A 559-nucleotide genomic window follows, 5' to 3' on the forward strand; every position below is an offset into this window, starting at 1 on the left:
GAGACGTAAATATTTTTTTTTTACATGTTTAGTAGCTATCATCACTAAAGAAACAACAACATTATCTTCAAAAAAATAAAAAAGTTTTTTTTTTTTTTTTTTTTTTTTTTTTTTTTTTTTTTTTTTTTTTTTTTTTTTTTTTTTTTTTTTTTTTTTTAATTTCTTAGCTGATGGATACAACCAACAACAAAAGCAAAGATAAAAAAAACAGAAAAAAAAATAAAAACACAAGTAATAATATTCTACTTTTATAGTTTCATAGAAAAAAAAATAAAACTTTTTATTTATTTTGTTTTATATTCACCTACAAAAATTGTTTTTTTCTTTTGTTTTATTTTTTTTGTTTTTTGCCTTGCATGCAGCTAAAATAATTCTTTTTTATTTATTTTATTTTTTTATTTTATTTTATTTTACTTTTTTTTTTATTTTTATTTTGTAATAATACCTTTATGTCTCGTAATTTTACTCTAGAGTGGAACAAAAAAGGGTTATGTATATATATATATATATGTATATATATATATATATATATATATATATATATATATATATATATATA

General features: G+C 14.8%; 1 protein-coding gene across 1 annotated transcript in view; it reads right to left on the bottom strand.

Moving 5' to 3' along the window:
* The window catches only part of EMH_0038040 (uncharacterized protein), a gene marked incomplete at both ends in the record, with an annotated part of 2,502 nt that overhangs the window by 1,115 nt on the left and 828 nt on the right, over window positions 1-559 (bottom strand). The gene's annotated exons all lie outside the window — the stretch shown is intronic.

This window comes from Eimeria mitis, genomic scaffold (assembly GCF_000499745.2).
Source record: "Eimeria mitis Houghton genomic scaffold, Emh_scaff1486, whole genome shotgun sequence".
Classification (NCBI taxonomy): domain Eukaryota; phylum Apicomplexa; class Conoidasida; order Eucoccidiorida; family Eimeriidae; genus Eimeria; species Eimeria mitis.